Source organism: Cetorhinus maximus, chromosome 6 (assembly GCF_964194155.1).
Source record: "Cetorhinus maximus chromosome 6, sCetMax3.hap1.1, whole genome shotgun sequence".
In the NCBI taxonomy this organism is placed as follows: Eukaryota; Metazoa; Chordata; class Chondrichthyes; order Lamniformes; family Cetorhinidae; genus Cetorhinus; species Cetorhinus maximus.
In genome coordinates this window covers 68,416,980-68,442,639 of record NC_135884.1, presented here as the reverse complement: position 1 = coordinate 68,442,639, position 25,660 = coordinate 68,416,980, and the positions used below count along the sequence as shown (strand labels likewise).

The 25,660-nt window shown below is 46.4% G+C and overlaps 1 long non-coding RNA gene across 1 annotated transcript; it reads left to right on the top strand.

Annotated features, from left to right (window-relative positions):
* The first annotated feature begins 9,390 nt into the window (after positions 1-9,390).
* On the top strand, positions 9,391-24,940 carry LOC144681338 (uncharacterized). The gene is made up of 3 exons (XR_013576768.1): positions 9,391-9,489; positions 12,700-13,622; positions 24,877-24,940. It is a non-coding gene; the product is annotated as an uncharacterized LOC144681338 (long non-coding RNA).
* The last annotated feature ends 720 nt before the right edge of the window (positions 24,941-25,660 follow it).

The following is a 25,660-nucleotide window of genomic DNA, read 5'->3' as shown; positions in this document are numbered from 1 at the left end:
AATCTGCATTAAGGCAACAGCAACCCATAGACTTAACCAAACACCAGGCAAAGCATTTTCACCTTACAAATTCACTTCTTTTCACTGTGGAGCCAGTTGGAGGCTTGCAGCTGCCATTTGATCTTACACTGCCTCTGCCTGCACACCCGAAAACTACTGAAGTTATACCTACCACCACAGATTGAATTCAAATTCTCATTGTCCCACCAGTCTCTTTGAACTCCACCTTTTAACAATGAAACCCTGATCATAGTACAAATTTTATTAGTAATATAAACATATGGCTTGGTATCTGCTAGAAAGGCCTCAAGCCTTCACCCCACCTCCCTTATATATCAAAACTAGTACATATCAAAGAACCCAAACTAGCTGGCTTTAATCCAATTAAGACACACCCGCAACTAAATCTCTATTTTAAAAGAAAAATATTTTCCAAATTATTATATACATTAATAGCTTCATGACAATAGTGATCTACATACAGGCTTTCGTGCAACACCATGTGTGTTGAAATTTCTGCTGCATTTTCAATCTCTGGGGGCTGCAACCATACCTGTATCTGACCATCAGAAATCCTTCATCTTTGTCAACAGTCTCCTCAGGCAGCTTCTACAGCTTCCTACACAGGAATTAAGTTCACGAGGAACAAATTTTCTGAATTTACCAGTTGCTTAATTAGCTTCCGAACATTGCTGCCTAATTATCTTGGTTACTTGATGCAAAGGAGGTTAATGACACCAGTGATGATGCCGCTTAAGCTCTGTGCTCCTTGTCTGAGATGTCAGCTCCTGGGGCGTCATCCCATTGGTGCAAATGAATTTCCATTGGTTGATGTTCAAGCTGGGCTGCAGCACATTGCTCTGTCATTGGAACCTGGCTGCTGCCTGCATTCTAGGCTGCGTTCTGCACCCTTGGCTGCTGCTGCTTCTCTGGCTTGCTTTGCCCACCTATATCGAGTCGATCTTGGAATCTCATCCTTTGCTCCAGGCTCCAGATAAGCCTTATACATGTACTTTCTCCCCGTCATCGTGTCACAGGTGCTCAGGCTTTGCGAACAGCCCTGGGCAGAAAAAAATCACTTAATTGATTCAATAGTCAAGAAAGCGGTCCAGCATAGCGTTGTGGAATGTGCAGAGCATGACAAAAGATGTCATGGTCACCCACTGCAGCCAGAGAAGTCTTCAGTCATAACTGTTCTCCATGCTACTGAACTCAAACTTCTGCAGCCCAAAGAGTGGAATTGCTCGTGTGCAGTTCTCCCACTTTAAAAGCACTCTTGCACAAGATTTTTGTGCAAACTCATCTTTGTTTCCTTCTTCCAAAGTCCTGCATGGGGGTGTGGTGAAGCGACAGGTGGAGGTGACCACTAGCAGTTGTAGACACAAACCTGTACGTGGGTGGCCCTTGGACTAGTGGGCACTCGAGTCTGTACCCAGGGCAGCAGAGGAGTTTGGAAGGGCAGCCCCCTTTAGGACAACACTGCCCAGCCCTCCGGAGGGAGAGGGTTAGAAAAGGTACCCCAAGCATTGCCTGTCCTACAAATGCCTGGCTAGCTTAACACAGCTAGCAGATCATCCATTAAACCATTGAGCAACATCAAAATAGGAACAGGAGTAGGCCATTCGGCCCATTGAGCTTGCTCCGCTATTCAATTTTGATCACGGCTGATCATGTACCTCAACGCCACCTTCCAGCACTATTCCCATATCCCTTAATGTCATTGGTCTCTAGAAACCTATCGATTTCTGTCTTGAACATGCTCAATGATTGAGCTTCCACAGCCCTCTGGGGTAGAGAATTCCAAAGATTCACCACCCTCTGAGTGAAGAAATTCCTCTTCATCTCAGTCTTAAATGTCCTACCTTTTATTCTGAGACTGTGCCTGCTGATCCTAGACTCACCAGTCAGGAGTAACATCCTATCCACATCCACCCTGTCATGCCCTGTAAGAACTTTGTAGGTTTCAATGAGATCACCTCTCATTCTTCGAAACTCTAGAGAATACAGACCCAGTCTCCTTAATCTCTCATCATAAGACAGTCCCGCCATTCTAGGGATTAATCTGGTGAACCTCTGTTGCACTCCTTCTATGGCAAGTATATCCTTCCTTAGATAACTGAACCAAAACTGTACACAATACTCCAGGTGAAGTTTCACCAAGGCTCTATAGAACTGCAGCAAGACAGCAAGAAAGCTTTGTGCCTTAACGTGAGGAGCATTCGCAATAAAGTGGATGAATTAACCGCACAAATAGATGTAAATAGATATGATATAGTCGGAATTACGGAGACATGGCTGCAGGGTGACCAGGGACGGGAACTGAACATCCAGGGGTATTCAGTATTTAGGAAGGACAGACAAAAAGGAAAAGGCGGTGGAGTTGCACTGCTGGTTAAAGAGGAAATTAACACAATAGTGAGGAAAGATATTAGCTCCAACAATGTGGAATCTGTATGGGTAGAGCTGAGAAACACTAAGGGGCAAAAAATGTTAGTGGGGGTTGTATATAGACTCCCAAACTGTAGTGGTGATGTTAGGAATGGCATTAAACAGGAAATTAGAGACGCATGCAATAAAGGAACATCTGTAATTATGGGTGACTTTAATCTGCATATAGATTGGGCAAATCAAATTAGTAACAATACCGTAAAGGAGGAATTCCTGGAGTGTATACGGGATGTTTTTCTGGACCAATACGTTGAGGAACCAACAAGAGAACAGGCCATCCTCGACTGGGTATTGTGTAATGAGAAAGGAATAATTGGCAATCTAGTTGTTCAAGGCCCCTCGGGGGTGAGCGACCATAATATGATAGAATTCTTCATCAAGAGGGAGAGTGAGGTAGTTGATTCTGAGGCCTGGGTCCTGAATCTTAATAAAGGAAACTACGATGGTATGAGGCGCAAGTTGGCTATGATGGATTGGGAAACGTTACTTAAAGGGATGACGATGGATAGGCAATGACAAACATTCAAAGAGCTCATGGGTGAATTGCAACAATTGTTTATTCCTGTCTGGCGCAAAAGTAAAACAGGAAAGGTGGCCAAACCGTGGCTTACGAGGGAAATTAGAGATAGTATTGGATGCAAGGAAGAGGCATACAAATTGGCCAGAAAAAACAACAGACCTGAGGATTGGGAGGAGTTTAGAATTCAGCAAAGGAGGACCAAGGGATTGATTAAGGGGAAAATAGAGTACTAGAGTAAGCTTGCAGGGAACATAAAAACTGACTGTAAAAGTTTCTATAGGTATGAGAAGAGAAAAAGATTGATGAAGACAAATCTAGGTCCCTTACATTCAGAAACAGGGGAATTTATAATGGGGAACAAAGAAATGGCTGACCAACTAAATAAATACTTTGGTTCTGTCTTCACAAAGGAGGACACTAATAACATACCAGAAATGTTGGGGAACACAGGGTTTAGTGAGAGGGAGGAACTGAAAGAAATCAGTATTAGTAGGGAAATGGTGTTGGGGAAATTGATGGGATTGAAGGCCGATAAATCCCCAGGGCCTGATAATCTACATCCCAGAGTACTTAAGGAAGTGGCCCTAGAAATAGTGGATGCATTGGTGGTCATCTTCTGAGATTCTATAGACTCTGGAACAGTTCCTACAGATTGGAGGGTAGCTAATATAACCCCACTATTTAAAAAGGGAGGCAGAGAGAAAACAGGGAATTATAGACCAATCAGCCTGACATAGGTAGTGAGGAAAATTCTCGAGTCCATTATAAAAGATTTAATAGCTGAGCACGTGGAAAACAGTGGCAGAATCGGACAGAGTCAGCATGGATTTATGAAAGGGAAATCATGCTTGACAAATCTACTGGAATTTTTCGAGGATGTAATTAGAAGAGTTGATGAGGGGGAGCCAGTGGATGTGGTTTATTTGGAATTTCAGAAGGCTTTTGACAAAGTCCCACATAAGAGATTGGCGTGTAAAATTAAAGCGCATGGGATTAAGGGTAGTGTATTGAGATGGATAGAAAACTGGTTGGCAGACAGGAAACAAAGAGTAGGAATAAACGGGTTTTTTTCCGAATGGCAGGCAGTGACTAGCGGGGTACCGCAGGGATTGGTGCTGGGACCCCAGTTATTCACAATATATATTAATGATTTAGATGAGGGAATTAAATGTAATATCTCCAAATTTGCAGATGACACAAAGCTGGGTGGGAGGGTGAGCTGTGAGGAGGATGCAGAGATGCTTCAGTGTGATTTGGACAAGCTGAGTGAGTGGGCAAATGCATGGCAGATGCAGTATATTGTGGATAAATGTGAGGTTATCTATTTTGGTAGCAAAAACAGGAAGGCAGATTATTATCTGAATGGCTATAAATTGAGAGAGGGGAATGTGCAACGAGACCTGGGTGTCGTCGTACACCAGTCGCTGAAGGTAAGCATGCAGGGGCAGCAGGCGGTAAAGAAGGCAAATGGTATGTTGGCCTTCATAGCTAGAAGATTCAAGTACAGGAACAGCGCTGTCTTGCTGCAATTGTACAGGGCCTTGGTGAGACCACACCTGGAATATTGTGTGCAGTTTTGGTCTCCTTATCTGAGGAAGGATGTTCTTGCTATAGAGGGAGTGCAGCAAAGGTTTACCCGACTGATTCCTGGGACGGCGGGACTGACATATGAGGAGAGATTGAATCGATTAGGATTATATTTGCTGGAGTTCAGAAGAATGAGGGGGTATCTCATAGAAACGTATAAAAAACCTATAAATAAAATTCTAACAGGAGCAGGAAGGATGTTCCCGAACCAGGGGTCACAGTCTGAGGATATGGGGTAGACCATTCAGGACTGAGATGAGGAGAAATTTCTTCACCCAGAGAGTGGTGAGCCTGTGGAATTTGTTAACACAGAAAGTAGTTGAGACCAAAACATTGTATGTTTTCAAGAAGGAGTTAGATATAGCTCTTGGGGCGAAAGGGATCAAAGGGTATGGGGAGAAAGCGGGAGCAGGCTATTGAGTTGGATGATCAGCCATGATCATAATGAATGGCAGAGCAGGCTCGAAGGGCCGAATGGCCTACTCCTCCTAGTTTCTATGTAACCCTCTGTTCCTCCACATGAGTTCTCATTACCGAAGGGATTGAATCTTTAAATTCTTCCAAAAGAATTACTTCCCTAAGAGCTGCATATGTTGTCTCTACTTCTAATGCCCGTATCCACTTTGTATTACTCTCTCAAACTCAATATAAGTTTTCCCAGGCTGTTTTCTCAAATTCCTAAATTTCTGCCTGTATGCCTCAGGAACCAACTCATAGGCACTCAAAATAGCCTTTTTCACCACGTCATAATTCACCAATACCTCTTCGGATTGTGAAGCATATACTTCATGCACTCTACCCACCAACTTAGACTGTAACAATAATGTCCAGTTTTCCTGCGGCTATTTCAACTGTTTAGCTATCTTCTCAAATGAAATAAAGAATGTTTTAATATTTTTTTCCGCAAACTTTGGAAGAGCTTGTACAAATTTAAACATCTCCCCACTGGGTTCTATTCTGGAGATAAGTCCTTCCTCACCTCCTGGCATCTCTTTTTTTAACTGCCAATATTTTCAGTTGAAATTCTTTCTCTTTTTCTCTTTCCTTCTTCTCTATCTTCACAATTTCTAACTCCCTTTCCCGTTTTCTTTCTCTCGACTGCCTTTCTGCCTTTGGAATGTCCTGTCTCTTTCCTTTGCTTCTAATTCAAGTTTTTTCAGTTTCTTTGCTTCTTCAAATTCAAGCATCTGCATTTCTAACCGAAGCCTCACTTCCTCCAGCTGTGACTCACTAGTGTCAGGTAACACTTCCAACTGTAGATGCTGTGCTATACCTTTAATTATACCTGATTTCCCAGCCCTCGCAGGTAACCCCAATTGTAATTTAGCCGCCAACTCTGTTAACTTACTCTTGGTTACTTTTTGTAACACAATCGGAATTATATCTTCTACTCCCACACTAGTCTTAGCGATTGCCAAAGCCATCTTGCAGTCTCACCGCTTCTAAAAAACCTCACCAACTCCTGAATTCAAAGTGCCTCTCGTACTCGTAACGTTAAGATTCACCAATTCCTAACCAATCAAGGAATTACAAATGTTATTCTGGTAGAGACCTTAATTGTTATGACACAGCAATTAGAAAAGGCTGAATTGTTTAAATCCCAGAGGGAAACTTTAAACAACTGTCATAACCTATATTTTCAATTGGTATATTTGAGATGCAACTCTGAATTCAGGAATAAAACCACCAGGCGTCCAGAGGATTTTTTATATAAAACTAAATTAAACATTTATTAATTTAACAACAAATTAGATACATACACATGTCTACACATTACTACCATATTAACTTTTAAACAAATCCCCAAATGAATACCTCCCAAGTAAATTTTCACCAAGCTAACAACAACCCATAGACTTTAAACAGACACCAGGCAAAGCACATTTGACCTCACGAATTCAAAATGAGGTTCCTTGTAATTTGGTTCGTTTGCAGACACAGTTGTCGACTTACAGGCTGGTTAGATCTGAAATGACTCTGACTTACACACAAACTCCTTGCTTCCCCTTCGAACGTAAGTTTTCCATTGTATTACTAGGTTTTTAAGTTTTACCTCCCCTAACAATGATCCTTTCATTCCACCAATTTTATTAGTAATATAAACACATTGCTTGGCATCTCCCAGCGAGGTACAAGATTTTACCCATTCTTTTGAATGGTTTATTCAACAAATGCAAATTGCACTTTACCTTTTAACTTCCTTACGTTTATCTAATTAACATCTCAAAACTACTATACATCAAGGGGGGTAGCGTGTGGAGGTGAGGGGGGTAGCGTGTGGAGGTGAGGGGGCAGCGTGTGGAAGTGAGGGGGGTAGAGTGTGGAGGTGAGGAGGGTAGCGTGTGGAGGTGAGGGGGTAGCAGCATGTGGAGGTGAGGGGGTAGCGGCATGTGGAGGTGAGGGGGTAGCGGCATGTGGAGGTGAGGGGGTAGCGTGTGGAGGTGAGGGGGTAATGGCATGTGGAAGTGAGGGGGGCAGCGTGTGGAGGTGAGGGGGTAATGGCATGTGGAGGTGAGGGGGGCACCCTCACCTCCACATGCCATTACCCCCTCACCTCCACACGCTACCCCCTCACCTCCACATGCCGCTACCCCCTCACCTCCACATGCCGCTACCCCCTCACCTCCACATGCTGCTACCCCCTCACCTCCACACGCTACCCTCCTCACCTCCACATGCCATTACCCCCTCACCTCCACACGCTACCCCCCTCACCTCCACATGCCATTACCCCCTCACCTCCACACGCTGCCCCCCTCACCTCCACATGCCATTACCCCCTCACCTCCACACGCTACCCCCTCACCTCCACATGCCGCTACCCCCTCACCTCCACATGCTGCTACCCCCTCACCTCCACACGCTACCCTCCTCACCTCCACACTCTACCCCCCTCACTGTGGGGGGGAGGGGGGCAGCGTGTGGGGGTGAGGGGGGCAGCGTGTGGAGGTGAGGGGGTAGCATGTGGAGGTGAGGGGGGTAGCGTGTGGAGGTGAGGGGGGTAGCATGTGGAGGTGAGGAAGGTAGCGTGTGGAGGTGAGGGGGGCAGCGTGTGGAGGTGAGGGGGTAGCGTGTGGAGGTGAGGGGTTAGCGTGTGGAGGTGAGGGGGTAGAGTGTGGAGGTGAGGGGGGCAGCGTGTGGAGGTGAGGGGGTAGCGTGTGGAGGTGAGGGGGGCAGTATGTGGAGGTGAGGTGGGCAGTGTGTGGAGGTGAGGGGGGCAGTGTGTGGAGGTGAGGAGGGCAGTCTGTGGAGGTGAGGGGGGTAGCATGTGGAGGTGAGGGGGTAGCGGCGTGTGGAGGTGAGGGGGTAGCGTGTGGAGGTGAGGGGGGGTAGCATGTGGAGGTGAGGGGGTAGCGTGTGGAGGTGAGGGGGTTAGCGTGTGGAGGTGAGGGGGTAGCGTGTGGAGGTGAGGGGGCAGCGAGTGGAGGTGAGGGATTAGCGTGTGGAGGTTAGGGGGTAGCGGCGTGTGGAGGTGAGGGGGTAGCGGCGTGTGGAGGTGAGGGGGTAGCGAGGTGTGGATGTGAGGGGGTAGCGGCATGTGGAGGTGAGGGGGGCAGCGAGGTGTGGAGGTGAGGGGGTAGTGGGGTGTGGTGGTGAGGGCGTAACGGCGTGTGGAGGTGAGGGGTGCAGCGATGTGTGGAGGTGAGGGGGTAGTGGGGTGTGGTGGTGAGGGCGTAACGGCGTGTGGAGGTGAGGGGTGCAGCGAGGTGTGGAGGTGAGGGGGTAGTGGGGTGTGGAGGTGAGGGGGTAACGGCGTGTGGAGGCGAGGGGGCTGCGAGGTGTGGAGGTGAGGGGGCAGCGAGGTGTGGAGGTGAGGGGGCCACCTCAGTGAGGGGTAGTGGGGTGTGGAGGTGAGGGGGCTGCGAGGTGTGGAGGTGAGGGGGTAGTGGGGTGTGCAGGTGAGGGGGCAGCGAGGTGTGGAGGTGAGGGGGCTGCCTGAGTGAGGGGTAGTGGGGTGTGGAGGTGAGGGGGTAGCGGCGTGTGGAGGTGAGGGGGCAGCGAGGTGTGGAGGTGAGGGGGCTGCCTGAGTGAGGGGTAGTGGGATGTGGAGGTGAGGGGGCAGCGAGGTGTGGAGGTGAGGGGGCTGCCTGGGTGAGGGGTAGTGGGGTGGTTTGTAGGGTTTACACTCACCCTGTAAGTTGCAACATACAGAACTTGTTAATGTGGCAGTGTTCTAACTTGTGCAGTGTTATAGGGAGCTAATTCTGTCAGATTAGCTGAAAAATCTAAGTCAAATGATCAAAATGGTCTGGGAAAGTCAATTATTAATAGAACATGCCGATGTTTATTTAAAACATGGCTTTATGTGCATTGGTGATCAAGAGTGTCCAAAACCGCAGTGTGGAACTGATGGTGATTTCCCACAAAGAGCAGACTCACTGGTGCCACTTAGAAACTAGGCACCCCACACAACTCAACAAACCTGTTGGCATAGTGACATTACCAGTTATGTATCCAAAGCAAATACTGAGAACAAAAATGCACTTGAAACATCAAGTGAGTGTGAGTAGTAACAGCTGCAAAAGCCCATACCATAGCACAGAACTGCATTGGTCCATGTATACAGGACATACATCAGTGAATGTCCGGAGAAAAGGCTGCAAAAAAGATTGACCTGATACCTTTATCCAATAATAGATTGTCACAGAGAATTAATGACATGGCAAATGTTGAGATCACAATTCTGCAGAGAGTGAAAAATAGTCCATATTATACTATACAGTTGGATCAACTGCTAATTTAGCTATTAATTTTGCTAGTATTTGTACGTTTATGTACATGAAGGTACAGTTGAAAACTTTTTGTTTTGCCATCCATTCAAACAATGTACAACTGAAGATGTCTTCAATCTGACTGATGAATATTTTGAAGAAACTGAGATAGATTGGTCTTGTTGCTAAGCATCAGATCTGATGGGGCCACATCAATGATGGGTAAGTATACTGCATTTGTAGCTCGAACAAAGGTCATCAAACATCTCTTGGACTAATTGCAGTATCCATAGCCAAACTTTCGCAGCAAAACACATGCCTGAGGGGCTAAGGAAGTGCTGGACAATGCAGTGAAAATAGTGAATTCCATAAAAATCATGGCCAACAAACTCCAGAATATTTCAGGCACTTTGTGAAGAAATGGGTGGTGAACACAGTTGTCTGTTGACCCCTACCCAAGTTAGATGGCTCTCATGGAGCAAACTCTTTATGGAAATTCCAGTTTTTTTGTTCATCAGCCAGCCCTCCCACCTCGTCAGCTGCATGGAAAATCATGTCTGGCTCCAGAGCCTCGCTTATTTGGCAGACATTTTCTTGAAGGTCAATGAGCTAAATTTATCGCTTCAAGACCTCGATATAGTTTTCAACATGCGGCACCGAGTTCAATCTATGATAAAGAATCACAGAATTCTTACAGTGTTGAAGGATGCCATTCGGCCCATTGTGTCTGCACCTGCTCTCTGAGCATTTTAACTTAGTTCCAATCTCCTGCCTTTTCCCCGTAACCCTGCACATTGTTTCTATTTAAATAATCATCCAATGCCCTCTTGAAAGCCCCAGTTGAAGCTGCCTCCACCACAATTCCAGGCAATGCATTCCAAACTCTAACTACTCACTGTGTGAGAAAGTTTTTTCTCACCTCGCATTTGCTTCTTTTGCAAAACATTTTAAAACTGTGTCCCCTGGTTCTCGATCCATTTACGAGTGGGAACAGTTTCTCCCTATCTACTCTGTCCAGACCCCTCATGATTTTGAAAACTTCTATCAAGTCTTCTCTTAGCCTTCTACTCTCCAAGGAAAAAAGTCCCAATTTCTCCAATCTTTCCTCATAACTGAAGTGTCTCATTCCTGGAACCATTCTCGTAAACTTCTTCTGCACTCTCTCCAATATGTTCACATCCTTCCTATAGTGTGCCATCCAGAACTGTACACAATACTCTAGCTGAGATCTAACCAGTGTCTTATATAAGTTTATCATAACTTCCCTGCTCTTGTACTCTATGGCCCTATTAATGAAGCCTAGAATACCGTATGCTTTAGAAACAGCTCTCTCTACCTGTCCTGCCAACTTTAATGACTTACGTACATATGCATCCAGGTCTCTCTGCTCCTGCACACCCTTTAGAATAGTATCCTTTACTTAATACTGTCTCTCCATGTTCATTGTGCATCACCTCACACTCTCCTGTGAAGAAGTTGCAGTTCTGGAAAAGGTGTTTGGATCACAACCAAACTACGTGTTTTGCTACTCTTCATGACTTCCTGGCAGAAGGTGAACTTTGGTTGGATCAGTGCACTAAAATCAGTATAACTACACACCTGAAAAGACTTTGCACAACGTTCAGGGAATACTTTCCAGCTATGTTAGGCGATAATGGCTAGATTCGCAACCCCTTTGATGATACCACTTTTTCATCACAGATACTGAGCACAGGGGAAAAAGAACAATTGAGATCCCCCGTGATTAAGAATTGAGATGGGGTTTCAGAAGTCGAACATTGATGAACTTTTGGTTGAGTTTAAGAAATTAGTACCCTCTGCTGGCAGAAAAAACTACTGCAGTTTTATTACTATTTTCAACATCAAACTTATGTGAGAAAGCATTTTCCTCATGTGCAATATGAAAAACAAATGCAGAAGTAGACTCAGTGTCGAACTAGACCTGAGACTTTATCTTTCTTCAGTGGTTCCAGATTTCCAACAGCTATGCTGATCAAAGCAAACGCATCCATCATAATGAGTAGATTGAAACTTCCAGTTTAACTGCAAGTTTAGGCTTAATCAAAGTGATACAAGTTACGAAAGTGAAATCTTGGAATTGTAATTATTAATGACACTTCACTGCACAATATTAAGAAAAAAAATTTATATTTCCAAGATCACTGCTTTTCTAATTTATACTCAGGTAAGGGAGAAAATCCCTGGGATATTTTTATTTCTAGGAGGGGGTTTTGCGAGATGTGGCATTTTTATGAAAGGAGTTCAAGGGATCTTAAAGTTTAGGAACCACTGGTTTAACCACTTCCAGAGTATGGGACTTTTCAGTTCGATTGGTTATGTTAAAGTTGGGTTATCTCCAACTGAAGGCAGATCCTGCCATGTTTTATTGGTAGCATGGGGGGAAACTTGCAGGCATCTTTATGATGCATGTTGACAACTTCCTATGGGGTGGCACTAGTTTCAAGACAATGTTATTGACAGGATAAGAACAGACTAAGATTGGAAGTCAGGTAAGGGGCCTTTAAATATATTGCAATAGAAATAAAACAGTATGGGTCTGAGGTTACTTTATATCAATTGTACTTAAGGGTGTGTTAGCCCTATCACAGTCAATTGGGCTAGGTCCTCAAAAAAAGATGCAGGTGCTTCCAAGGATGAGACAGAGCAGCTGCGAAGTCTGATTGGACAATTAAACTGGCTGGGCACTCAGACAAGGCTGGATGCAAGTTTTCCTGTTCTTGAACTGAGTGCTATAATGAAACATCCCAAGGTCCAGGATATCTTATAGGCAAACAAAACATTAAAAAAGTTAAAGATGGAGAAATGTGTACTCAGGTTTACATCTTTGGGCTACCCTAAGAATATAAAATTGATTGTGTTCAGTGACGCCTCACACATAAACCTTGTTGATGGGTTTTCCAAGTGCAGTGGGTTTTATAATATTTCTTGTGGGTGAAAATCGTAATTGTTGTCCCCTGGTTTGAGAAGCCAAGAAAATAAGGCAAGTAGTAAAAAGCACTTTGGCTGCAGAAACTCTCACACTAGTAGAGACGGTTAACATGGCATTCTTTTTATCAAAAGCATTAGGCGAAGTGACAAAGGAAATGTCCCAATAGTGTTTATTATATTGACAATCGATCTCTTTGGGATAACGTACACTCCACAGAGAGTGGGAGTGAAAAAAGGTCACAAACTGATATTGCAAGTCTAAAACAAATGGTGGAGAAAAAGGAAATCTCTCAGCTCCAGTTGGTTGACATAAGCCACCAGATTCTTTCATCAAAAGGAAGGCTTCTAGTGAAAAATGATTGGGGCATTAGAAGAGGGACAACGCAGGATGTTAGTTTTGAAAATGTGAGATGTATTTCAATGTCTTCAGTTTATTTTGTTTTTGAAAAGAAAATGTACTTCTTTTTCTTGTATAAAAACCAGTTGACACTGGGTGTTGGGAGGGAGCAAGAGGAATCTACACCTTTACTCTGGAGCCTTGGAAATAAACCTAGACTAAGGAAAAGACTGGCTCCATTTTCATCCTTTCCTCAATGTGTGGACAGTGACTTTAACAGAACCCACACGACAGCTGGGAAAACCACCAACACAATACAGGACCAAAGGGCACCCCCTGATTATGGGAAAAAGGACACAGTCAGACCACGAAACCAACACAACCCACAAACCCAGGCCACAATGCAAAATACCTTCTCTCACAGGAACAAAAAGGAGAAAACCTGGGAGAAACACTAATAATAACACACCAGACTGAACACAACAAGCCCACCCCCTAGTCAGGATCCCACCCTGGACACAAACAAATGTGCCACAACACAGGAGCAGACCCACTAACAGGACACAACAACTCGTGGGGGTTGACAACACTTAGCACCAAACTGGGGCCCACAATGGAACCCGGACTATGGAAAATCCCTCCCCCCACCCTCAAAACCACCCACGCCCCCTACGCAAACCCCCAAACGAGGAAATCAGAACAAAGGGAACTACCACAGCTATCAACAGAGGGGAGACCAACACCAAGCACCACAACAACCGCCTAGAAACTACACATACCCGAGGGGCAAAACACCATCACCGACACTTCCATCCCACCACCCCTGGGTTTCAACAGGCTCAGTGTGGTTCCAACACGGGTCACATGCCATAGAGCCCCCAAACTCACAGCAACCAGAGAGAGGCAAAAGAGACTCACCCCAATTTGCAACCCCCACAGCAGCTGAAATCAACAGGCCCAGAAAGCCCAGGGAGGGAGAAACAGGGAGGCCACGGGGGAGAAACGAGCCACACCACCCACCAGGACTTGAGATCTCACATCAAATCAAGACAACGCATACACGAACAATGTAATTAAACATCGCAGATCCAGTCAGGAGGGCAGAACCTGGTCAACAAGCCTTACCAAACCAATGGGCAGAAGTTTCCATCCCGTTGGTGGCAGGCGTCATGGCAGGTATGAGCGGACAATATGGTGGCAAGGCCAAAAAGCGGTTTCATTCCATTGTGAAGCCAGTTTGCGATCGTTTGCACCCCCCCCCCCATCAACGGCAGGCTGCATCTCCAGCATTTGCATCTAATTATAAACCCTGCTCGCCGGAATCATCCCCCTCATGCTGATCATCTGGGCGTGTTGGTGTGATTGCACGCCAACATTTTTCACAACTGTACATAAGTGACGTGCACCCGATGAGCTGCACTTAGCTCAGGACTTCGAGGTTTGTTTACCTCCCTTGCTTCTGGCAGCAATCGCAGTCATCAGCGCCAGGCTTCACAGGCAGCACCACATCACTATTAGGGGGGCTCACGGGCTGGTCTCTACTTGCCTGAGGCCACTTCTCCCCCTTCCCCAAGCAGGGCTAGGGCTTGCTTGGGGAAGGGGGGGGAAGTGGCCTCAGGCAAGGGAAGAGGCTGCAGGACGAGGGTTGTACTGGGGAAGGGGGGTATCCCAGGGTGTGTGGGGGGGCACTTGTTGTTCTGAGCAAGTGGCCTCAAGATGGTGAGGGCTGAGGATGCAGTCGCCAAAGGAGATGAGGCCAGATGAAGATGTGAGGGTGTGTGTGTGAGAATGGGTGGTGATGTGCCTTGAGATGACAGTGAGTGAGATGCTAGTGAATGTGTGATGGGCTTGTGAGTGGGTGAGTTTAAAGCGATGAGATGGTTGCCTTACTTTGGCGACACGAATGAGATAATTCATCCTCTTTCCGCACTGGATGGTGAACCTCTTCTGTGCAGCATTGGCACTGACCACCACTGCCACCACCTCCCAAGCCAGAGTGGTGACACTGAAGGGTCTTCTGCGGCCAGAGCAGGGGTAGAGGACATCTTGCGGTCTCCACTGGTGTCCGGAAGTCATCCCAGGGATGTGTCACTGAATCGGGGGCGGGGGGGCTGCAGTCATCTTGCCTTTTGGGGCCATGTCTTCTGTGTAGCAGTCCTGGGCTGGAAGCACCCAAGAGGTGTGCGTGTGGCTGCAGTTTAAATAGATTGACTGCTTTGGGGAACAACATTCATACACAACCCACAGTCCGAGAAAAATTACAATCCCACCCAGAGATTAAAACACTGATAAACACTTTGAGTATCAACAAACAGCACAAACAGCAGTAACAGCAACAAAACAATTACACAGCTTAATGAAAGGAACTAGACACAGGTTCCCAAACTCACAAATCTGGACTGTGGAAAATACATTTTGGCCAAAACCTCCCATGGGAGGAAAAGAACACAATTAAAAAACTAAACAATACATCAGGACTCTAACACAGCCCAACAATAGCAAACACTTCAGGATAGGCCCAAGCAACTGGACAGAAGACACAGCCCATTGAATGATCACCAACTCAAATGATACATTTAAACTGAGAGAGATCTAAACCCAAGAAGGACAACTAAATCTAAACAAAAACGTTGTCAACATTGCCAAAACATTTTAACCTGGCACAAGAGAAGGTACTAAACATGGGCCTCACACTTGTATCAGTAGCAAACCAACCGGCAGAACAGAGCCAAATAGATCTTCAGGAATTCTACAGGAAAGTTAAACTAACCTCCATGGCTTCATCTGTGCAGTTAGAAATGGTGGCACTGGGTGAGGAGCACAGCACACATGTGCAGGAGGCGGTGTCTGAGGCAGGGGCATCTGGGAACAGTGCCCTTTAGGGTTGGTGGGGGAGGGTGGTCAGTTACAGTGATGCTCTGCTGGGCAGTGAGGAAGAGCCTCAGGAGTTACAGTTTGGGGTTCAGTACTTAGAGAACCAGGAGCAGACGTTTGGCCATCTGTCAGAGTTCCTTGAGGCCATGCGAGCTCAGACTCCCTCGTGCCAAAGGGAAAACCTAGCAAGGACTGAGGAAGTGCTAGAGGAGGATAAGGGTCCCACTCACAGCACCCTCATCATCCTCGGCCCCTCTGCTAGAGTGGGCATCTGTGTGCCAGCTCCCAGCAAATGGCCTAGTTATATTAAACAAAAATTAAATTTTACATGTCAAGCGTTATAAAGGCCTGTTACATTATCTGCCTAACAGAGCAGCCCAACACAATACTAAGCCTCTCAATGTTTATTTAACCATTGACCTTTCAAGACAGCCAGAGACCAAGGCCACACAATTATCAACATGCTGTGGCAAGTAAGAAAATTTGGGATGCCGGATCCATTTATTACATTTATTGCAATCCAAAATGGACCAAAATTGCTGAAATCATTGAAGCTTATCAAAGTCTAGAACACAGGCCAGCCCTGTCGATCCTGCAAACATGTGGGGATTTGTGTCAAAATTGGGAGATCTGTCTCAAGCAACAACCCAACATAGTCATACTCACAGAATCATACCTTACCGACAATGTCCCAGACACCACCATCACCATCCCTGGGTATGCCCTGTCCCACCGGCAGGACAGGCCCAGGAGAGGTGGCAGGCGGCACAGTGACATATAGTCTGGTGTTGCCCTGGGAGTCTTCAACATCAACTCCAAACCCCATGAAGTCTCATGGCATCAGGTCAAACATGGGCAAGGAAACCTCCTGCTGATTACCACACATTCCACCCCCTCAGCTGATGAATCAATGCTCCTCCATGTTGAACATCACTTGGAGGAAGCACTGAGGGTGGCAAAGGTGCAGAATGTACTCTGGGTGGGGGACTTCACCAAGAGTGGCTCAGTAGCACCACTACTGACCAAGCTGTCCTAGTCCAAAAGGACATAGCTACTAGGCTGGGTCTGCGGCAGGTGGTAAGGGAACCAACAAGAGGGAAAAACATACTTGACCTCATCCTCACCAACCTGCCTACCGCAGATGCGTCTGTCCATGAGCAACTCAGGACTGTGCAATCATGGAGGCGCTGTGGGCCATCAGCAGCAGCAGAATTGTACTCAACCACAATCTGTAACCTCATGGTCTGGCATATCCCCCACTCTACCATTACCATCAAGCCAGGGGATCAACCCTGGTTCAATGATGAGTGCATGCCAGGAGTAGCACCAGGCATATCTGAAAATGAGGTGTCAACCTGGTAAAGCTACAACACAGGACTACTCATGCGTCAAAATGCATAAGCAGAAAACGATAGATGGAGCTAAGCAATTCCACAACCAACAAATCAGTTCTAAGCCCTGCAGTCCTGCCACATCCAGTCATGAATGCTGGTGGACAATTAAACAACTCACTGGAGGAAGAGACTCCACAAATATCCCCATCCTCAATGATGGGGGAGCTCAGCACATCAGTACAAAAGATAAGGTTGAAGTATTTGCAACAATCTTCAGCCAGAAGTGCTGAGTGGATGATCCACCTCAGCCTCCTCCATAGGTGCCCAGCATCACAGATGCCAGTCTTCAGCCAATTCAATTCATTCCACGTGATATCAAGAAATGGCTGAAGGCACTGGATACTGCAAGGGCTATGGGCCCTGACAGCATTCTGGTAATAGTACTGAAGACTTGTGCTCCAGAACTTGCTGCACCCCTAGCCAAGCTGTTCCAGTACAGCTACAACACTGGCATCTACCCAGCCATGTGGAAAATTGCCCAGGCATGCCCTGTACACAGAAAGCAGGACAAATCCAACCTGGCCAATTGCCATCCATCAGTCTACTCTTGATCATCAGTAAAGTGATGGAAGGGGTAATCAACAGGGCTATCAAGTGGTACTTGCTTAGCAATAACCTGCTCACTGACGCTCAGTTTGGGTTTGGCCAGGGTCACTCAGCTTCTGACCTTATTACAGCCTTGGTTCAAACATGGACAAAAGAAATGAACTCCCGAGGTGAGAATGACTGCTCTTGATATCAAGGCTGTGTTTGACTGACTGTGGCATCAAGTAGCCCTAGCAAAACTGGAGTCAATGGGAATCAGGGGGAAAGCTCTCCACTGGTTGGAGTCACACCTAGTACAAAGGAAGATGGTTGTGGTGTTGGAGGTCATTCATCTCTGCTCCAGGACATCACTACAGGAGTTCCTCAGGGTAGTGTCTGAGGCCCAACCATCTTCAGCTGCTTCATCAATGACCTTCCTTCCATCATAAGGTCAGAAGTGGGGATGTTCGCTGCTGATTGCACAATGTTCAGCACCATTCACGACTCCTCAGATACCGAAGCAGTCCATGTCCAAATGCAGCAAAACCTGGACAATATCCAGGCTTGGGCTGACAAGTGGCAAGTAACATTTACGCCACACAAGTGCCAGGCAATGACCATCCCAAACAAAGGAGAATCTTACCATCACCCCTTGACGTTCAATGGCATTATCATCGCTGAATCCCCCACTATCAACATCTTGGGGGTTACCACTGACCAGAAACTGAACTGGACCAGCCATATAAATACTGTGGCTACAAAAGCAGGTCAGAGGCTGGGAATTCTGCGACGAGTAGCTCACCTCCTGACTCCCCAAAGCCTGTCCACCATCTACAAGGCATAAGTCAGGAATGTAATGGAATACTCCCCACTTATCTGGACGAGTGCAGCTCCAACAACACTCAAGAATCTTGACACCATCCTGAACAAAGCAGCCTGCTTGACTGGCACCACATCCACAAACATTCACTCCCTCTACCACCAACGCACAGTAGCAGCAGTGTGTACCACCTACAAGATGCACTGCAGGAATTCACCAAGTCTCCTTAGACAGCACCTTCCAAACCCATGACTGCTACCATCTAGTAGGAAAAGGGCAGCAAATGCGTGGGAACATCACCACCTGGAAGTTCCCCTCCAAGTCATTCACCATCCTGACTTGGAAATATATCGCTGTTCCTTCACTGTTGCTGGGTCAAAATCCTGGAACTCCCTCCCTAATAGCACTATGGGTGTATCTACAACACATGGACTGCAGCGGTTTAAGAAGGCAGCTCACCACCACCTTCTCAAGGGCAATTAGGGATGGGAAATAAATGCCAGCCTAGCCAGCAATGCCTAAATCCCACGAATGAATAACATAAAAAAACGGCTCAAAAACAGAATTACCTGGAAAAACTCAGCAAGTCTGGCAGCATCGGCGGAGAAGAAATCAGTCAACGTTTCGAGCCTCCATGGCCCTTCGGCAGAACTGCAGCATAGTTTCAACAAGGGAGAAATATAAATTGGTTTAAGGTGGGTGGGGGGCGGGGGGGAAGAGACACATTGAGGATGTGGTGTGAGCAGATAATAATCAAAAGATGTCAGAGACAAAAGGGTCAAAGAGGTGTTGAAGGTGGTGGTCTTTGTCTGAGAAAAGTGCTAATTAAGAATGGAAAACAGGATATTCAAAGTACAGCTCTAGTGGGGGTGGGGTGGAAAGACTAAAGGTTTTAGTTTTAGATTTAAAAATAATGGAAATAGGTGGGGAAAGAAGAATCTATATAAATTATTGAAAAAAAAGCGGGTGGGGGGGGGAAAAGAAACGGGGTGGGGATGGGAGGAGGGGGAGTTTAAGATCTAAAGTTGTTGAATTCAATATTCAGCCCAGAGGGCTGTAAAGTGCCTAGTCGGAAGATGAGGTGCTGTTCCTCCAGTTTGCGTTAGGCTTCACTGGAACAATGCAGCAAGCCAAGGATAGACATGTTGGCAAGAGAACATGTCTGTCCTTGGCTTGCTGCATTGTTCCAGTGAAGCCCAACCCAAACTGGAGGAACAGCACCTCATCTTCCGACTAGGCACTTTACAGCCCTCTGGGCTGAATATTGAATTCAACAACTTTAGATCTTAAACTCCCCCTCCCCCCATCCCCACCCCGTTTCTTTTCCCCCCCCACCCGCTTTTTTTTCAATAATTTATATAGATTCTTCTTTCCCCACCTATTTCCATTATTTTTAAATCTAAAACTAAAACCTTTAGTCTTTCCACCCCACCCCCACTAGAGCTGTACTTTGAATATCCTGTTTTCCATTCTTAATTAGCACTTTTCTCAGACAAAGACCACCACCTTCAACACCTCTTTGACCCTTTTGTCTCTGACATCTTTTGATTATTATCTGCTCACACCACACCCTCAATGTGTCTCTTCCCCCCCGCCCCCCACCCACCTTAAACCAATTTATATTTCTCCCTTGTTGAAACTATGCTGCAGTTCTGCCGAAGGGCCATGGAGGCTCGAAACGTTGACTGATTTCTTCTCCGCCGATGCTGCCAGACTTGCTGAGTTTTTCCAGGTAATTCTGTTTTTGTTTTGTTTTGGATTTCCAGCATCCGCAGTAGCTTTTAGCTTTTTGTTTTTATAAAAAAACGGCTGTCAGTTTTGAATCTGAAACTAAAAGAGTGGCTTCATGTTTCAACAATACTCAGGAAAACAATTGTATTTTTCTAAATATTTGAACTTCAAGGGCAGAATTTTCCCCCCTTTGGGGGGGGAAGTTGATGGGCGGACACATGCGGACCACTTCTGATAGGCGCCCCCAGTCGGAGGCATGGCACCATTTTACGTGGGCAGGCCAACTAAGGCCCGCCCAGCGTGACATCCGCGGGCAAGCGCTATGCGCTCCCTGTGCGGGTGGGGGGAATGCCTCAAATCGAGAGTGCGCTCTTTCGCGCACGCACACAAAAGAGTGCACTCATCTCCCTGAGGCTAAGTGCTGCCTCAGAGAGATCACCTCTACTTTCAAAAATATTAAAAATAGAAAAAAATTTTTCTTACATGTCCCCTTATGTGACAATGTCACATGAGTTGAGACATGTTCATAATTTCCAAAAAAACTTTATTAAAATTTTTAAAACCCTACATGAAACTTCATCCCGCCTGTGGATGAGGCTTCATGTTTTTTTCTACTTCCCGCCGGGGCTCCTGGCCTGCCCGCCAACCTTAAGGTAGGACGGGCAGGTCCACTAATTAATTGCTCTGTCAATGGCCTCAATTGGCCATTGACAGGTTGGCAGGCACACAGCTGATTTTGCTGAGCCCCCGCCTTCCTGAAAATTTAAATGGGGTGTGGTGACGTCGGGAGTTCCGCCCGACATCACCGTGCGTCATTTTATGTGTCAGCGAGTGGGCCCCGCCCCCGCTCGCCAACGGTAAAATCCTGCCCTAAGAGTGGATTTCCACATGCACACACTTACAGGCTCAATAAATAAAGACAAAATATGTGCCAAATAGGATTTCGACCATTCCTTGTTTATCATCCTCTTGTGACCAGCTTCCCATTCCCTCCTGGGATCGCCATCTTTTGTTGGATATTCATCGATCTAGATGATGTGGTAGCAAGCACACGTGCAAATGGAGTTTTTTGCAGTAATGTCACTGCCAGGCAGCAGCCAGTGAAAAAGATGGTGCTGCTCATATTCTCACAGTGAGGAAACAAACAGCTCAGAGCCTCAATATTCGGAGAACTTGCTGGATGAAATGTCGATGTTCTTGTTAATGCTCAGCATAATTCAAAAAGCAGAGTTTCCCTAGCTGGGCACTCAGTCTAAACACTGTTGAAAGAATTCCCTCAAGCAACAAGGCTGACTCTTCGAGATTGTTAAAGTGTACATGGTACCTGGCCCATGCAGAGCTTTCAAACCAATTTCATTGTGTATGCGTGATTGTCAATCTAGTTTAAAAGATCCAGAAGAATTTACAATCGAAACCGAAGAGACTGCCCCAATACAGGAGACACCATGCAAACGGGAGTTAAAGTTGGAAAGTACAGACTCAATTATTGCTGCGTATAATACCTTACAACCCACGCATTATTCTCAAATATAACACTCATCAACATTGAAATTTATCTGTAAAAAGCCTGAAACACTGATACAAGTACGTTTACAAGGGATATGACTATGTGAGTTAAGGAGGCCGCAGACTGAAAACATGAAACTGATGTGGGATGAAGTTGCAATATATATATATTGTGATATATATGCCTGTTAAATATATTGTGATATATATGCCTGTTATATATATTGTGATATGTATGCCTGTTATATATATTGTGATATATATGCCTGTTATATATATTGCGATATATATGCCTGTTATTTTAGCATCTCCGAAGCAATGTGGACAATGTGAGAAAACAAGATAAGCAATTTACTTCCAAGAAAATTAAGAAGTCACCACACAAACAGCAATCAAGAGTACAATATGAACAGCTTTTTCAAACTGAAACAATGACGATATGTCCACACAAGAGTATTTTTTAGCATGACTAAACCAGTGTTTGGAAAACAGGAAGACATTTAGAAAAACACTGTCTGCAGCCAACACAAGGTGGCTGCCAATAGCTGTCTGCACATGCACAGAATCAAATGAGTCATTTCACTGCGTCCAGCCTGCCAGTATCCCTCTGCACATATCAATGATGTCACCACGTGCATACGCAGTGATGTCACCAGGACGTGAATGTGCAAAAGTCCAGAAATCATTGGACGGACTGTGTGCATGGGTCTGATGTCACTGCGTGTGAACATGCTGGTGCGTCTAAAGCTGTGCATGTGCATAACATGGATGAGCTGGAGCATATCTGCACACGTGTGTGGTGATGTCACTACATTCATGCACTGTGATGCCACCAAAATTACGCATGCACAGTCTGAAAATAGGCAGGTAGTCCTGCCCACAGTCAATGGTGTATGTGCTCTTGATGTCACTGCACACATGGTGACATCACAACGATCACACATGCACAAATTTTAAAATTGTGCAGTTCAGCTTCAAGTCGATGTCATCATTGCGCATGCGCATGAACTGCACTGAGACCAGAAATCAGAGACCCTGAATTCAGGCTTCTTGTCTGATTAACCAGGTTCCAGAGGAAGTTCACCTTTATTTTTTTAAGGTACTATTTTTTGGAAGGTGAGTGAGCAAGAATGATGTTCTTTATTGCTAAAGGATTTCATTGTTTCTTTCAGGAGAGAGAGAAATAATGGCTGGGAAGTCATTTTGCTCCCGTGATCTAAATTGAATTCAATCTACCCTGTACTGTCTTCTGAACCTCTGGCGTCCACTAAATCCTTGTTACTATTGTCTATGCTGTTGTGTTTTTGATGATTGGAGCCGTGTTAAGTATTTAAATTTAACTTTTGTAAAATGTTGTTGAAACATTTATCTTTTGATAAGGGTTGCTGTTGCCCATCCCCCAACCATCTGCCATTATCAGCTTCACTTGCCTATACTCCAGGCCAGGAGCTACGTTTTCCTGCGTTATGGTATACTTCATCTCCCTTTCATTTTGATGAAAAGCCTTGCGTGCCCCTCATCTCATGTTTCCTGGGTGATCCTTGTGCAGCCTCTGAGCTGCCAGCATCTATGCTGGCTACTTCAAAAGACACAACTGAGCAGTACCTCACCACCTTCACAACCCTGAAGTTCAAGATCTCCAGTGATTTCAGCAGTAAATTGGAGACTTCCCAGGTAACATTGTCTGCAGGTACGTGCTGCAATGTGCCTTTCTGTGGATGCTGCTCAAATGCAAGTTTGTGGTTACAGGCAACAGGGAGCCTATTCCAGAAAGTAAGCGCCCACAAGCTCGAGGAGAACAAGACACAGCGAACCCAGATTCCCAATGATGGCCCTGCGCCATGAGAGGGGCATCTCCCCCGTCGCGATACTCTTCCCCCAGGACCCCTGCATAGTTGTTCCCCAGGACACTCCAGAACATCCTGAGGAGCTCCACGGTCAGCCCGTCCAGCCCCGGGGACTTGCCCCTGGAGAGGCTGTCAAGGGCGCCGGTCAGCTCCCCCAGACTTATCGGGGAGTCAAGCTTTCCGGCACCCACCGGGCCGACCTGCGGCAGGTCCTCTCACAAAACACTGCGAGCATCCTCGCTGGACGGATCCGGAGAGAACAGGGCAGCGTAGTAGTCTCGGGCAATGGCCTTGATGCCCTCTGGATCCGAGACAGCCGCCCACTCAGACTTCAGGAAGAACACCACCTTCCCGTACGTCTGTGAGGTTGCGACTATGGCTGAGGAGCCGACAACCCCAGCCATAGCTTTGATGCACGCCTCTATGGTCATCCCAGTCAAGAGTTTGAAAGGGGGCAGGGCCACAGGAGCTGGAGAGGCAGCTGCTCCTGCATAGGTCTGACTAGGCCCCACCGCCAGTGACGATGTGACTGTTGTTACCACCTTTAGGCTTTTGCTACACCCACCGCAAACTTGGTGTTACTAAGAAAAAGTCAATCTTGGGGGAGGTAAATAAGTGGAATGAATGGTCTCCCCCAATCAGTACAGATGGTTGGTTTAAGAAAGGGCAGGTGAGAGAGAAAGTGAGATAGAGACAGGAGGGAAGGCAAAGGGAAGGGTAAAGGGTAGGTGGGTACCACCGGCTTTTGATGGAGGGGAACCTCTTGATGGTATCGGTCTTGTGGCAGGGGTCCCTTTAAATTACACAGTCAATCAGTCTGGGCAGCACCAACTGACTGAGGTTCAAAACTAAGGAGGGGTTAGGGCGGTGTCTTCAGTAGGCTTCTGCTCTTACAGCCCTCCCCTCCTTAGATCCCGTGACTCCTTTTCCCTCCTCCTGAAATCAGTCTTTTAAAGATCTGGCAGAAGTTCTTTCAGGCACCCACCTCAGGACTTAATAAAGTCTCAAGTCCTCTTTCTTCCTCTGCAAAGATGTTGTGGTTTTTGCTGTCTGGTCTCCCTGTTCCAGTCCCTCTCCTTTCCTCAGCCTGCAGTAGTCATGAAGCAGCAAATGTTTCAAGCAGGCTTCCACGGCACAGCACAGCAGTCAGCAGGACAAGGCTTGGAAGAGGCTTGAAGCAGTAGCAGGCTTTTAGGAACAGCAGTTAGGCAGTCAAGCATAAGCTTCCCCTGACAAGGAAGGCAGGAAAGCCAAGTGTTGATTCCTTTTCCACCCACAGGAGGTCTCTCCCACGCTGCTTCTCAGTACTTTCCTGCCTCGTTTGGGTCCCCTTGGCACTGTGAATCATGGAACTAGGGCTTCGATGAGCTGGACTATTGCTATAGGTTCACTTGCAACATTGTTGGGTCCTGTCTGCAGTGGTATGTCCATGGATGGTGATGATGCCATGGCAGACGTTGGTAACTGTGTTTCCTCACTTTGTGAACCAAAAGCTGTGAATGAAGGGACTGGCCCAGGCCTATCCACCACTTGCTGTGCTCTGCCAGTCTGCCTGGTGACCATAATGGGCAAGTTAAGATGCTCAAATAAGGCACAATCATAGCATTGTGTGCATTCCTTTTACAGAACGTAAGAGGGAGAGAGTGGTGAGACTTCATAAAGAGCACGAGAGGGAGAGGAGGAGACGATTGGTGAGTGACAGGTGAATAAACACTTTATATAAAGTTTCATGTACGTCAGTGCAGCTTGGCCATGTGGAATGTGCATCCTGCGGGATGTGAGAAGTCGTGTAGGCACAAAGTGCCCTCGATGACTACATCTACAGGAAGTGTCACCAGCTGCAGAATCTTGAGCTCCGGGTTGCGGAACTTGAGTGGCGGCTGGAGTCACTGTGGTGCATTAGTAGTTTCCAATTTGGATACTGGTGAGCGAGATGATTCCTCAGAGGATGGTAGCAAGAGCCAAGTCCGTGGCACCATAGGTAGCTCAGCTGCACAGGAGGGGATGAGGAAGAGTGGAAGTGCTATGGTGATAGGAGATTCCATAGTTAGGAGAGCAGACAGGCACTTCTGTGGCTGGAGACATGACTCCAAGGTGGTATGTTGCCTCCCTGGTGCCAGGGTCAAGGATATCACAGAGCGGCTGCAGGATATTCTTTTGGGGGAGGATGAACAGACAGAGGTCGTGGCCCACATTGGTACCAATGACTTAGGTAGGAAGAGGGAATGTGGTCCTGCAATCAGAATTTAGGGAGCTAGGTAGAAAATTAGCAGGACCTCAAATGTAGTAATCTCCGGATTACTCCCTGTGCCACGTGCCAGTGCATACAGAAATAGGAGGATAAGGCAGATGAATGAGTGGCTGGAAAGATGGTGCAGGAGGGAGGGCTTTAGATTCCTGGGACACTGGG